This window comes from Pyxicephalus adspersus, chromosome 9 (assembly GCF_032062135.1).
Source record: "Pyxicephalus adspersus chromosome 9, UCB_Pads_2.0, whole genome shotgun sequence".
Lineage (NCBI taxonomy): Eukaryota > Metazoa > Chordata > Amphibia > Anura > Pyxicephalidae > Pyxicephalus > Pyxicephalus adspersus.
The window spans coordinates 20,206,771-20,221,473 of NC_092866.1; the positions used below are offsets into that span (position 1 = coordinate 20,206,771).

Genomic DNA, 14,703 nt, shown 5'->3' on the forward strand with positions numbered 1-14,703 from the left:
CAATATATTATTTTCATTTTTCAATTAATTTTTTTGGCGGGGTGGGGGGTATTATTTTGCTTGAAATAGTTTAGATTATTGCAGTGCAGTTTTTTTTTTTTTTTTTTGCTGGTTTTTTTTGTATGTTTATTTGATCCATGTGTACTATTATTTTTTATTTTTTTACTTTTTTTTACTTTTTTTAAGGGAGTTGGGCTAATAGGATTAGCACAAGAATTCAGCATAGTTATTCAGAGTTTCTATTACTATCAGGTGCCATCCACTCAACTCTGAAATCACCTACATGTAGATAAAAAATGTACCTAAAAAGGGAAAGATTAGAGTAATATTTACCATATCCAATTCTATCAAGTGTGACATCAGAGCCCTTCTAGGGAGGGTCCTCTGGAAGAAACAGCAGGCAAAAGTTCATTCCAAGAGCGATAAGATTTTGTCTGTCTGCATCCCACAGAACCCTTCCTGGTCAGTGCCTAGGTAAGGGGCGAGTGGAAGATGACGAAAAGGTAAAAGTCATTTTCATTTTGTTTTTATTTACCACAATAGCTTAAATGTGATTGCATAGGGACATTTGTATTGGGTACATTCTGGTAGTAATTTATTGACATATCGCACATATTACCTGGAAAGAGTTTGTATGTTCTTCCTGCGTTTACATGGGTTTCCTCTTGGTACTCCAGTTCCCTCCCATATCCTAAAAACATGCAATTTGGTAACTGACTTACTCCCCCCAAAAAAAACAGGGAAAGTTAGTGGTATGACTAGTGAATTTGTAAACATAATGTGTTGGTGCTGTAATATTGCAAGCCAAAAATAATATTAATTTTCTTCCATTAATGGTGTCAGTAACACACTTAAAGTACTGTATGTATGTAAAAGAACAGTCATCCTAGAATCACATCTATGTATGTTCTACAGAACACCTCCCATCTCCCTATCTCAGTAACCTATGTGTGTATTTGGGGAGGGGGGATTGTAGTCTACAACGAGGCCTGTTAAGCATGTCTAGGTTAGGTAGAGATAGTCGATGATTGTTAGGAGTATAGTCAGAAAAAAATGTTTGTGTGGTAGTTGAAGTTAGGATATTTTTTAACCTTTTATTACTAAATAGTTCAGAAGAGGTAGTGCAATGCTGATTTTCAAAATACAACAAAAGCTAAACAGCATAATGTTTATAGGAAAACTCTATAAATAGAGATGTGATTCTTCAGTTTTGGGTAGATGCCCTTGAACTGAATCACCAACTGAGTCAAGCAGCAGAGATTACTACTTCTTGGAACATTATGTACATCATAATCATTAGAGCCTAACACATATTGCAGAATTTACTGGTGTCAAAACTTTTTATGCTGAAATGTTTGAATTGGAATATCAGAATTCCAGTGCCTAAAAAATTCCAATGCCATTACAAATTAAGTAAATGGAAACACATACAAAGCATAACTCCCACCACCTACCTGTCCATGCTTTTATTGATCTTGGCAAGAGTCCAGTCATCCTGCTGTAAAATGTTCTCTGGTTGGCAGTAATCCTGTATTCTGAGAACACCTAACCTTAGCTGGTGATTCTGAAGGCCAGTAATTCCCATCTTCACTTACTTTTATAGTCTAGGCATAGCCCTTGTCATTTATTATTTGCACCCTTTTACACAGACCCTTTCTGTAGTTCTACTGCAGACTGTGGAAATCATTAAAGGAAGGTTTCACAGAACTGAATAGTAAAATGCTGAAGGTAAAGCCCCCAGGCTTTCTGAAAGTTCTAGCAATTAGAAAACAAGCTATGGCCAGAATTAAGAGAGCAATCCCAGACAAGTGAAACCCATTTAGGAAACTGCTAATGCAATCCAGGAAACACTCAAGATGCTAAGGATAAAACATTCACTCTGGTATGTATCAATAAAAAATGAATAAATGTTTTCAAACTGAATTATTATAAAAAAAACAGGTTTGTTCTTTATATTAGTTTTCTGGAACTATCTATACAACCATACTTTACAAGAGTACAGAATGCTGTCAGTGTAACACAGGGACCATGCTGACAGGAGAAGAGAGGAGAATGAGCACTGAGATGACCAGTGGGAAGCTGATCTCTCATTGAAGAGTCAGTAAGCTGAGGGTATCCCCTGGACGTGGCCGTTCTTTTTAGTGGTGTTCTGGACTTTTACATTTTCTCTGGCAGTAGTGTCTGCTTTACGAGGGCGGCTGAAAATAGTTACATGTTTTGTGGTAGGTAAGACAGTTCACACAAGTATTTGACTATAGGAATAATTCTAAAGAAACATAGAATGCAAGATATAAAAAGATTGAAGATGAATAGCACATATTCCGTGATGACAACGCGGTATACCAAGTTCAATATTTATGTGTAAGATCTATCATAAAATCTATATCGCCCTTTTAACACATATGGACATTTTGTCCCAACAAAGATATAGCTTAAAGTGGACCTAAACTCAAAATTTTTACTTTACATAAAATGTTAGACAACAATTTTATAAAAAAGAAAAATTCTATTTATTTTTAGGTGGAACACCCTTTCTGTCCTGATCGGGCCAAAGAAGAATACCAGGATGATGCAGGACCCAATGGACGAAACCTCCTCTATTGGATCGACAGATCTGCAGAGTTAAAGGTAAGTGTGTTTTTTTTTTTTATTTTGACTTTAGTTCCGCTTTAATGACATTGATCAATATTGTTTGTGTAATTTCCAATACCTTGTGAGGTAGCAATGCTTGCGAAACGCATCAAAAAATGAACGATGGGATGTTATTTATCAATATAATCTATGGACAAATTGATATCTGATGTATGCCTTTTAATAAATAATTAATGATGTTTTATAATTGTTGTTGTGTAAAGAATTATGACTTTGGTGCCTTAAAAGTCCAATAATTCTGGAAAGTAAACATTTTAGAAAATGTGGCATGTAAACCCTGTCCTATGCAACCCCTCCTTCTATCTGTTGCATTATCAGATAAACATATATATATATATATATATATATATATATATATAAATATGTCAATCTAAGGTACATGTGAGAAAATATCTTGCAACATTCCTCTCTAAACCTAAGTTACATGATGATACACCCACAGGTAAGTGTCTGTGACAGCCTGGGCTAAAAAAAAGAAAGGAATAAATGATGTTTGACAATATTCCTCCCAAAAGAGCAGCAGCCATCAGAAGTGGAAAAGGGCAGGGGGGCAATGCTGGATAATAGAGAGGGTGATTATTGCTGCAAGAAACCTGATTTTTATTGTACAGGTATTAAAAAAGTATTCTGGGATTGAATAACAATTTTTTCTTGGAGTGTACCTTTAAAATTATTTAAATGTAGTTTAGCATTGTGGTTATGTTTATGATAGAATCAGCAGTGCACAGAATAACCATTTTTTTGTGGTTGTTTTTTCATATTTTGCACAGTGATATGTTAAACTATGAATTACATTTGCTGCATGAGAAAGATTAAAAACAGATTGACTTTGATAGCGATTTAAACATTTGCCTGCAGAATACAGCTGTACATTCATTCTCACTGTCTCGTCATTCGACGCCCGATAAAAACTCTGCTGACTGACAGGCAATTGTGACTTAAGATTGGATCTCTAAATCCATTTAAAACTAATTTGCAAGGAACCAATGTCTCCTCAGTGTTCTAACAAGTCCTCTTGGTATTCCACACAATTTTGGAAGCCTAAACTGCTGAAGATGCCTTATTGTTGGGTTTTGTGATGAACAATTTTAAATCATTGCTTGTGTGGTGTCATTTCAGGAAGATGCAGCTATTTTATTGGAGAGTTTTACTAAACCAATCACGTTTCTCACTAGGATTCTCTGCAGTCTTGCACAGTTGTACAGGCTTTTCCCACATACTTAAATTTTCTTGCTGCACACTGGGAGCTTCTTTCAGTGTGCATGCGAAACTGCAGCAAGTCAGATAGAGACAGCTTTATTTCCTTTCTGGAAGACATTCAGCATTAACCAGCTGTTTCCTTGCCCACATAACTGACCCTGGTCCACCTCTTTCATTCACTGGATTTCAATTGACAGAACCAAAGAACCATTCCTATTGGAGGAAACAAGGAAGGCAGCGTTCTCCCCAAAATATTTTCAGCTGGGTTGGGGTGGCATGGTCAAAAAGTGGATGAGACAACACATGACAAATTTTGTGTTCTCAGTTGTTGCCATATGAATCCAGTAACACCTATATCTCTGTCTAAGCATGACCCATTTTCCCATTTTTCTGTCATCTGTGTATTCTGCCCCAACGGTCCAGTATACTCCAACAGGCCCTGTATTCTAACAAAACTATTCAGTACCCACCAAAAAAAGCTGGGTGGTTACTGAAAAGTTCTGCGTGGTGTGCCTGGCTAAAAGGAGCTGGGTAGAACACTGGAAGGCAAACTATAGGCAGATCCAACCGCAAATCCTTGGGCTGACAAGGATGCAAGGATTATAGGGCGGGCAGGAGAAAATAGAAAGATATTTGGTAGGGAAACAAATTACAAACAAATATATATAATTAACTATATTTACATGTGGGTTTACATGGAGCTAAACTTTATGGTAGGTAACTGGAACCGATCACAGAAAATGTGAAATTCAGGGCCAGTCGAAGGATAAACAACACCATGAAAATATTTCTACACATGAAAGGACATTCAGACTTTAAACATTTAGCATTGTAGACAGCATCATAAATCATCAGCATCAGAATCAAAAGTATAATAATAAAAAACTAAAATGTTATGTGAAAATGTATAATGTTCACCTCTGATGAGTCATATAAATTAATCTTTATTTCTTAGTATCAACTAACAAGCTGACAGCTTTCAGCTATACATCACTATAGGGTGAATAGAAGCCCCAGAAAAAAAATACTATAAAAATGAGCCGCATACAATACTGTACATCAATATACCATCAGACTTATTTAAAGTGAAGCTCCAGCCAATCTGATGTTGGGGAAGTTATATAACCATTTCCTGTTCTGGTGACACCCTGAACTTTCTTTTAACTCTGTCTGAAGTATATTCTCCACATAACACTTTGTAGAATCTATTATGTTTTGGTGAGGGTGTTACTGGTTACATAGTACTGTACATTCTTCACAAGAATATATAGAGAATACGTTTCATAGAGAGGACACAGAAAATAAGTTCACACCAATTTTCTGATTGCCCTGAGGATATAAAGGAATCAGATAATTTTATTATTATTATTATTATTATTATTAATAAACAGGACTTATATAGCACCAACATATTACGCAGCACTGTACATTAAATAGGGGTTGCAAATGACAGACAGATACAGACAGTGACACAGGGGGAGGAGAGGACCCTGCCCCGAAGAGCTTACAATCTAGGAGGTGGGGGATGTAACACATAATAGGAGGGGATATGTGCCCAATGAGGTCACCTGCTGCACCAAAAAATCTACCAAGAGGGCCAAACCCTTTCCTGACCATCTAAAAAAGCAAAAAGAAATACTTGTGTTCAAATGCAGTAATTTATAACATCGCTCTATGGCTTTGCATTGATAAAGACTGAGATTCCTTTTTTTAGGTAAATCATTCTAAAGTAACTTGCTTCTATGTACAGATCTGAACACGTATCTTTTCATCTGCAAAGTGTTAAACCATAAACCTGGCCTACTCCGCATAGAAGCTGTCTACATCAAAGTGCCATGTGAAGCCTGCCTCCTCTCATCCTGCTGACAAGGGATGTGACAGGATTACTTCCAATAGCACGCGGTACAAACATGGCTGATTTCACAGCAGGAACATACAGTACACTGAACATCTCCACATCGCCAACCTGTGTCACCTACCTACACAAAACAAGAATATCAGATTCCAGCAAAATGCTGTTTGGCATCAGTTGTGCTCATATACATTATCTAGTGTGGTGTGCAATCCAGAACAGGAGATAAAAAATTCATCTTTTAGTTGTAATCCATGAACACTCCAAACGTTTCACATCAAACAACATGTCTAACACAGTCAGTCACATCATCTATCAATGCCTTGAGAAAATAAAGTGTTCTTGTTGATATTACAAATTGATAGATTACTATGTATTTCTATAGCACTGACATAATATGCAGCACTTTACTAGTCATGACACTAAGTGTCCCTCAGAGGAGTTCTCCAAGGCTGGAGAGGATACACTTTGATCAGTGAAGCTGGGTGATCCAGCAAACCTGCAATGGATCTGGTCAGGAATTGAAGACATTTGCTAACAAATAGCTAATGACTTTTAGGAAATCCATTCCAGGTTTCCTGTATCACCCAGCTTCACTGATGAAAGTGTGTTCTGTCCAGCCTTGGAGAGCTTTAATAAATCTGGGACAATAGTCTCAGGTCCTAACCATAGTCTAGCTCCCATTTTGGGCAGCAGCCAATAATCTAGCGGTTTATTTTTGAGAGGGAAGTGAGTACTTAACAGAGTGCTTGGAGAAAACCCAAGCAAACATGGGGAGAATACAATAACTACATGCAGATGGTGTCCACTTTGAGATCTGAACCTGGGACATCAGTGCTACAAGGCAAGAGTAAGCCACTGCGCTGAAAAATTTACAAAACTATGGCTGGATAATTCAGGAAAACTTAATGTGCTAGTTTAATGTTGGATTTAACAGAGCTGAAAGTGTTCATCCCCTACAAGCAATGTTTCAAATTTAGGGAGGGGTGTCACGCTGATTTCCTAAATATTGCTTAGATATAATTAATTGTGAGTTCCTAACTCCACCCACCAGCTAAAGCTATCAAGAGACTACTCATTAGAAGTTGTGTTGCTCTTACTGTACTTATTGGATGTTTAATCTTTGTTTTTATTAGACAACATATCACAGAAGTGATCCATCACAAGGAGCAAGACTTCAAGGCAAGGTAATGAACCCCAAAAGGTGGGGTTTAGCTTCTGAAACAGCCATCTGCACCCACCCTTGCTGTTCTAGATGTTTCTAAACTTTGTTGCAGACCTATTAGCTAAATCAATTACTAAAACAACAGTATTGAGCACTTGTACAAAGTGTAGTAACCTATAACAACCAATAACAATCAACATTTTACAAATCTGACTGAAGTAAACAGATTTATCATTGCTGATCGTCCTCATATTAAAAAAAAAGGGTTAAAAGTGAATCTGTAGCGGTTGGCTATTTCAGAATAGGGATTAGACTATGATGAGCACAGCAAAAGCAGTTACCCCAACCTGTTGCTTTTAGGGCTCATTGTATCCTATGTGCAGATATTCTGATATTTGCTAGGATCCTTTGCTGCATGTAGTGCAGAGAATCTCCGTGGAACCATGCCTGTTGGGCTTTTTGTACTGAATTTAGCAATACTGGCAAACTTTGCCACTAGACTTATCTCCCAATACCTGCTCTACATAGATATCAAAACCATGTTAAGTCACTTTAACATTCTACATGGCACATTTGCACTTTTCAAGCAACTCTCTCACTAGAAATGTCCTTATGTAAAAGGACCCTGAAAAGAAGCCTGAGTGCTAGGATCATTCTTTGCTGAAGGTCTACAGCTGGCAAAGGTTCTTCAGCATCGGAAATACTACTGGGTGTGTCAGACGCCTGGTCCTCCTCTGTGCAGTATGTCCTTAGTCCCTAAATCATTATTGTGTCCTGATACGGAGGGCTGCAACCACGTCGTCCCCCAAGAGAAGAAGAGATATGACACTCCCGGAAGTGCCTGATATGAAGATTCTCCTGGAGACCATATGCTTCCAGCATAGCAATGATCTGAACCTTTTATAGAAACAAGATTCCCAGTGACAGAGTCACTTTAAAGACCTATTTAATAAGGTCAAGAGGAATGTGCAAATGCAGAAACCCATAGACACTTGTAGGAATTTGTGTGTTTATAGAATGGTGCACAAAAAGTAAGATCTGATTACTGCTAGGGTCTACAGCAATGTTTCCAACCAGGGTTCATTGGAATTCTAGGGTTCCTTCAGAGTTTGCTGGGGGTTCCTGGAGTAATGGGCAATTAGGGACTTTCAGGTCAGTTTAAGTGACACCTGTTTTAAGTGACTTTTTGGCTATCTGTAAGAGAGACATTTTTTACACTAGCCAGCAATGTAAGAGGTAAGTTGTACTATGGGCTGTGGATATAGTAGTTATTGAAGGGGCTCCTCAAATTTATTTAAATGTTCCCCATGTTTAAAGGTTGAGAACGTCTGATATTATTGCTTTAATACAGCTATATTATATATATATATATATATATATATATATATAATTTTATATATATATATATATATATTTATATATATATTAGATATTATAGTTATATTATTGTGTTCATTCTCAAGGCCTTATGAAACAACCCCATATCTGCTTCCTGTAACTCTATCATTTCAAACAACCTGCTGATAAACTTTAGATGTTATCATACCATCATACCACATCTGAACTGGGCGAGTTTCTCAATTATAAAAAAAAATATTTTAGAATTAAGGAATTTAGAAATTAAAAAACTGAAGACTACATTTAATCCATGACCATGTAATAAGGCCTGCTCAAACTAAAACAACCTGTAGGACTAAATATTCCAAGAATAAAGTCCAATCATGCTGAGACTTGTAGTTCCACAAAGTACTGAGCACTACAGACCCCACTTATTCTGATTCTTCTGAACTTTAAACATTTAGTGCATGCACAAATATACAGCAAGCCACACACAGCCAATGCAGGAGATTGAAGATATTTAGAGTGTAGCAGCTTTGGTACAGGGACACTCCCAATTTACCCAAAAATATAGAAGATCATGTTTACTCATTTCATAATACAAAATACCATTTATGTTTACAATAAAAAGAATGCATTGAGATAAACTACAAACAAGAAGCATACAGTATATAACAATGAAACAAATTCAGGTGAAACCACATGGGGATCAGGGCCATAACTGTGTGATAATTGTGAGTCTGTGTGTGTTAAGTGTAAAATACACTTACTCTGGTCTAATGAGTAAAGCACTAATTAGCCAGAATGTGTGAAATTGTGTTAATGAATGATTTTGCTTGCTTGATGGATTCTGAGATGGAAGTAAAACTACAGAGGCTCTGCTACAAAATAAAAAGAAACAATTCTTCTCGACAGATTGCAAGCCATAATCCTGAGGATGCTGTGGAAGATCTGCTTCATATCTGATTTCAATATATTGGAAGAATTCTTCAAATACAAAGGCTATTTATTGGTGGCCTCTTGGGTATTTTTTATTCCTAGATGTTCCTAGGCAGATCCTGTGCACACCATCTGTTTCTCCCTCCTAAAATGATATCTCTTACTAGATCAAAGCATTGGATCAGCCAGTTGGTGAGATGTGAGGGTACAGAATACAGAATAAGCTATCAGACTTTGCTCACATGTCACCTGTCTGGGGCAACACATCCTCATGCCATGGCAAGGCTCTGCAGGTGACACACAGAAGGAAATTGCCAGCATTATCCTCTTCTTCTTCAAGCAATACAGCCAGGAATGGGGTGCAATGAGTGGGGGGTCACAGGGCACCTTCCTCCTGGCACAACCTGATGCTATGCCACCAAACCCCCTGCCATTCTATTCATGCTGCAATGATAACACTACACAGGGAAAGCAGAATATAACCGGGCTTACCTGCTGCTGATGCCAGTATGGCACAAAGTCTTAAAGGGATTTCCTCCCTCAGATAGAGAAGACGGGCTGCTTTCCTGTCTCTTTTCCCCCTTTTCTCCTGTCTCTCTTTTCTGCCACCCTCCCTCTTTTTTTCCTCCCTCCCTTCTCCTCCAGTCTCTCCCGCCCTCCCTCTTCTCTCCTCAGCACCTGCTGCTGAGAACAGCTCCTCTCCTAACAACCAGCGTGCTCGTCCGCGCGTTCACAGTGTCACACTGCGCGGTCCCGCTCTCGTCCAATCACTGCAGGAGAAAGGTGGGTTAGGGGCGGTGTGGAGATCCATAGAGAGACGCCCTTTTTTTTTACTCTTTAACCAATGGTAACCCGACGCTGATGGGAGTGAGGTATTGCTCCGCCCACTATAAAAGGCGATTTGGGTCGGAAGGCTGGATGTCTGGGATTAGTATGGAAGCAGATTGACGTTACATGAAGATGTGCAGCTGTCAGAGAATTTCAGCGATTAATGCCTAGAAATGTCCCTGATAATTTACTACAGGCTGACTGGTTCTTCAGTATAGTTTCCAACAATGGTCCTGAATAAAGCTTTCCAAAGCTGTAGAGGATACGCTTTCATCAGTACAGCTGGGTGATCCAGCAAACCTGGAATGGATTTCTTCAAAGTAATTTGCTGTTTGATAGCAAATGTTTTGAATCCTGGACTGGATCCATTCCAGGTTTGCTGGATCACCCAGCTTCACTGATGAAAGTGTATCCTCTCCAGCCTTGGAGAGCTTTACTAGATTGTAAGCTCTTCAGGGCAGGGTCTTCTCCTCCTGTATCACTGTTTGTATTAGTCTCTCATTTGCAACCCTTATTTTAATGTTCAGCGCTGGGTGATATGTTGGCGCTATATAAATCCTGTTTAATAATAATAATAATAAAGAGGAAGTAAAAAAAAGAATACACTTACCTTCAATCCCGCAGAGCAGTCGATCCGTCTGGAGGGTTCTTCCATTGGGTCTAGCGTCGTCCTGGCATCCATTTTCGGGTAGGCGCCGCCATCTTCTCTCTTCTGGTTCTTCTTCCTACGTCACCCGGCGCAGGTTCGGGTGACGTAGATGGGAAAAAAACGTACCCATCTCACTACGCATGCATAAAATCAGCAATACCCTTCATCGCATGTCCAAGATGCTCCAGCATGCACAGAAGGAGCAGCCAAGAGCCTCCCGGGATGCGTCATGTAGGTATCCCGGGAGGCTCTGTGCTCCTATTCATTTTCAAACGCCTAGTTTTTTTTATTAAAAGGTGTTGTCCACTCTTTTATGTAAAGTGAAAATTCTGAGTTTAGGTACGCTTTAATAAATCAGGTTCAATGGTCTCTTCCACACTACCAATTATTGTCATACCTGGTACTGAATTACATGAAGCCTGAAAGCTGGTGGCTAAAATCCAACGAGTAGAAAACAGCTTTTTGGTGTGAAAATCAGGGACTGGCACTTGATTTCCTCATTAATGTATTTGCACCAACTTCTATTCAGAGATCAATGAAATAGATATTGTCCCAAAGCTTGCAATCTAATATCCCTTTTACCATACAGACACATAGTAGAAGCAATGAATGCTGGGGCTGAATGAACTCTCACATGAATGTAAAGGAGTTATGATATCCTGGCCCGGCCAATCAGGATAACCAAAGATCCAACACCTGGAAGAGAAGCTGAGGAAGATGGTGGTGTCTTTAACTAGAGATAAAATAGGCAAGTGTAAAAAAATTGTAATCAGGCAGGTATGTTTATTTTATTTTTCCATTTAGTTCCATTTTAACACAATCTCTATATATAATACAGCATTTTAGACTGCTGCCCAATATGTAAGTGTAATTCTTGAATTATTAGAGTTCCAGAGTGCACAGAGCGGACATCATCAAAATTATCATTATATGATATGTATTGTTTTGGGTTTAGGTATGCTTTACCTGAAGTGAGTCACCAAGATGTGCTGATATATGACTTTTGGAATGCAAATTGGAATGCTTGTCACTGTGAAAACTGGTCCTTTACTTGTTGGTGGCATAGATTGATGCTAACTTTTGCTGTACTTGGTAACTTGTATACATTCAGATGCTAAAAGTGAATGTAAGAATTGTAAAAGTACTTATTGGTGACTGGTGATCCCACATAGAGCCAGGGTACAGCTCAGCATACACGTGTTGGGTAACACATTGAAACTTTATAAAAGTTAATAATAATAATTCATATGGGAAACCAGTTCTAAAAGTCTACTGTAAAATTAGGATTCACTTATCAAACTGGTTACTAAACTTCTTTTGAGCCCCACACACTACCTGATTCATAGATTTCCACTGCAGAGATCACCATGTGCTTAAAGTGGAAGTAAACCTGTGTAAAACATATTGCAGAATAGACAGTCAATGCTAAGCTTAGTGTATAATGCCAGGTATCCCACCCTCCTCCCTGACTCTTGGAAATAAATATATGTCATTCCAGCCTGGGTAATCAAGATGGTCAAAGATCCAGAACCCAGAAGAAGACCGGGCGGTGCCTGCGAGGACAGGTGAGTTTATTTTCAAAAATGTAATTATGTTATTGTCTTATTGCAGAAAGTACAAATGGTGAAGAGACCGTAATAACATGGGAGAGACCGTAATATTACTACATTTATCTTGAGCCACCAATCTAGTGTTGGATAAACATCCATTCTAAAACAGATCAATACTATACATTGCTAGAGATTGTATGATATGTACAGTAAACTCAAAGGATTATCCTTAATTGAGTTTACATGATTTATGTATATTGCTATGTTTTTTACGATTATTTTAAACAAATTAAATAAAGAAGTTTTAATCAAGTGTGCCATAAAGAGCCGCTAATATTTCTATCCTTTCCTTGTTTTATTGCAGAAGCAACATCACCTGTCCCTTTTTCAATAAAGGACCTGCAGAGTTGCATTTTTTTAAGTTAATTTTAGTTCTGCTTTAGGTGAACCAGAAAGCAGGGGGTGGCTATGATGTGGCAAGAAAGTTTAATAGCTAAATCTGGAGTCATCTTCGGGATTAAGCAGTCTGGCAGCTGTGTCTACAAGACCATCCAAGCAGAATTCTGTACACTTTGGCTGGTAAGACAGACAAGATATGCAAAATTACATACTCAGCTGTTTGGCCGCAGTTCCACCTTAGCAATAGTGTTGTTGACCATTTTTTTGTGGGAAGTTTAGTGTATTTATATTCATGTATAATCCTCCCAGACTTTGGTGGTTCACGAGATGATAGAGGTATAGAAGAAGGATTGAGTAATGTAGTAAGATTGAACTGGGAGAATGACAGTGAAAGTATTACTGCATAGGGCCAAATGTCAAAACTTAGCTTAGGCGTAAACTTTTTATCTTGTTTATTTTGTATTGCTGTCATGTTGCTATTTGGGAGATTTCCCATCACTTCTAAAAGTAGATTTTTTGCCAATTAAAGCATACCTAAACTTAGAATTTTTACTTTACATTAAAGGGTCGACAACACTTTTATTTATTGTAAAAATTCTGTTTGTGGTTTTTTCTTAAGTGCAACACCCTTTTATTTTTTTTTTAAAAAGGGTGCAGCACCCTTTAATTCTCGCCTAGGCCAGGGGTGCCCAAAACATCGATCACGATCTACTGGTCGATCACAAAAGCAATGCGAGTCGATAGTGGAGCCCTGCCTTACCCCTCCCTGCTGTACATCTATAGGGATGCTGGGGATGTCTTTTAGTGTGTATCAGTGGGAGGAAGGCTGAGAGGATGGGAAGACAGTCTTAGGTGAGCAATGCTGGGCAGATCAGTCAGTTCAGGCTCTGGGTCAGGGTTCAATTACCGAGATACCTTTGTAAGGTTAACAGTTCTTTTTCTTGTGCAGCACGTGATTCTCCTGTGACAGGTGAACTGTAGCTTTCCTGTCACGATAGTCTTGTAGTGCAATGTCTGTGCAATGTTTTGCCATTCAAGGTCTCATTAGCTTCAGTCACTACTGTGTCATATTCGGTATATTTATAAATAATAATATGTTTAGCATTTTTATTGTTGGTAGATCATTTTGACTTGGTCATTTTAAAAGTAGCTTACAAGCCAAAAAAGTGTGGGCACCCCTGGCCTAGGCGATTAAGAATGAATGGGAGCGCAGACCATCCCAGTATACCTATGTCACAAATTTTTGGGAGGCTTTTGGCTGCTCCTTTCATCAACGTTCTCGCGCCTGCACAGATTGAGTGACATAGAAAGAACAATGCGGAAGAAGAGAGGAGAAGATGTCGGCGCCTGGCACTCCCTCTGTACCGGGCTGAAGACGGATACTGGGACGACGCGGGACCCGATGGAAGAAAATTTACGATGGACAGATTAATCTGTGGGATTGAAGGTAAGTGTGATTTTATTGTTTTGGCTTAGATTGTTAGACATCAATAACCAAACAAGGCTAAAACTCCAATTTGAAACATAAGTTTTGGATCTTTGCCATACAAAGTCTGAATTTGCCTACATCTGGATCTTTTGTATTAACCTGTAGTACATCGGACGTAGGCCTTGGGAGCTAGGTGATAGACATCTAACTTCCTTTAGGTTATCGCGGATACATAGGAGTTTTTTTTTTTTGTTTTAGTGTGTATTCCCATGTTTGCAATGATATGCTTTGACATTTCTATCCAAAGCCTATATACATACAATATATATATAAAGATGTCTTTGACCCATGTATGCCAACCCCAATTATTAAAGTAATCTTGCCATAAAAAGGTGAATTGAACAAAATAAATAAATGCATGTAGGTGTATATGAACCCTAACATTGATATTGAATGTCTCTTCTTTTTGCTTGTAGTTGAGTTTCACATTTGAACACAACCCGAATCTAATTTATAAAAACAGTAAAGTAGATTTATTTTCCAACATTGCCCTCACTGCTTCTGAATCTAGTCATAATGAAAGATTATGCTAAACACAGTACAAGAATAGCAATTATAGGTTATTTAATAGGGATTAGAGGCACTTTAGTGACTCTCAGGTATCCATGGAGATATTTAGAGGGGGAGGAACTATTAATTGAT

The 14,703-nt window shown here is 38.3% G+C and overlaps 1 protein-coding gene across 1 annotated transcript in view; it reads right to left on the reverse strand.

Annotated features, from left to right (window-relative positions):
- SMPD3 (sphingomyelin phosphodiesterase 3) overlaps positions 1 to 9,747 on the reverse strand; it is a 116,747-nt gene extending 107,000 nt beyond the window's left edge. Inside the window, exon 1 of the mRNA XM_072422879.1 lies at positions 9,639 to 9,747. The gene's annotated coding sequence lies outside the window, so the exon portion shown is untranslated. The remainder of the gene's footprint in view (positions 1 to 9,638) is intronic.
- Between the last annotated feature and the right edge of the window lie 4,956 nt (positions 9,748 to 14,703).